Raw genomic sequence first — 1,553 nt, forward strand, 5'->3', positions numbered from 1 at the left:
CGTGCTCATAAGATTTGATGTGTAGATTTGCTACTGTCTGGCGTAATTTACTAAAAGATAATGTCCAATTTGTGAATTCAACATAATGTGCGATTAAAAAGCCACAAAACTATGTATTTCACCCTTCTCCTCCTTCCATTTAGTCGAAGACAAGACCAAGTGACATTTCAGTGGACGTGATGATGATGTCATTGAGCGAATTGGTCTACTTAAGTTTTCTCTACACCTACCTGTGCGTCATCTTGCTTAACTACTTCAATGTAGTCAATTTGGCAACGTGGTGCGTCCTCTGCGCATCGGTTAAATTCCTTGAGGCCACTGTCCTCCTCCTCCTCTATATGTCGGTAATCATTGTCCTGCCTTATACGTAGACCGCATCCTCCTAAAAAGGCGCCTTTGTCTTCTCTACTTCGCTTCTGCCTATTTTAATAAGCATTAAACTCGTCCTTGTTTGCTGCCGCCTCCACTGGAATCGGCAGTAAGAGAATCGTCTCCAATCGTTCCTTATGTATTAAACCTGTCGAATGAAAGACAGAAAATGGTTTGTTAAATCAGGATGGATGGTTGAAAGGATGTACGAATGGCATGGTTCAGTGGATATTTACACGGATCAAAGGGGAGAGAGGGTGTGAGAGTTTGATGGGTGGAAAGCAGATTGGATAGGTGAATAGCTAGGACAACCAGACATACAGTTGGATGGAATGGTTGAAAGGATGGAAGGAAGGGAAAATGAATGCAAGGATGGTAGACGGGTGATAAAGGGATGGATGGATGACTGGTTAGGAGGAGGGTCAGTTGATGGTAAAGATGAGTTGGTCGAAGGATGAATAGATGATGGACGATTGGAATGACGGGCGGGTAGGTGAAAGGAGCCAGGATGGATGAATCGAATGGTCAAGCAGGTAGTTTGAGAGAGAACTGGTTTTCTCCTAAATGGGGCAAAAGTTGAATAGATCAAAAGGTAAAAAACTTGCCAGTCAATTCGCATTGAATACGGTCCTCCACAGTGGAGGTAAGCATATGTCAGGGGGAAGAAACGCCAATCGTGCAGTTTTCACCCACCTTGCCTTCCTGCACATCCTGCTGTAATTTGCTCGCAAACTCCGTGATCGTAGGACCCATTACGTGACGAAACATGCGTGGACGGATGTCTGTAGTCAATGAGAATCACTTTGGAACGGATTAATAGACATCTTGGATAGACGAATTTGGAAGGGATGGAGAGCAGATGAACAAGTGTTTGATAGACTGTCTGGAGGCGATTAGATCTAGAATAAATGGATAGATTAATAATACCATGGGAGATGGGTAGACAGAGCAGGTTGCTCCATTTCAATAGGTTGTGGGATCATAGCTTCACAAGGTCCAGATTGGTGAAAAAATAACTCACCGAGTTACCTGAAGATGGAATTGGGGAAGAGTGAATGGATAGACAGGATGGGGACAGGGGTAAGTGAATGGATGAGAATGGGATGTCAACTAAATGGCGCTCCCAGTAGCCAGAACATTGAGAACCTCACCAAGTTGTTTGCGTACCACCTCTCCTCCCTTCA

The sequence above is a fragment of the Echinococcus granulosus genome (assembly GCF_000524195.1).
Source record: "Echinococcus granulosus chromosome Unknown EG_S00202, whole genome shotgun sequence".
NCBI lineage: Eukaryota > Metazoa > Platyhelminthes > Cestoda > Cyclophyllidea > Taeniidae > Echinococcus > Echinococcus granulosus.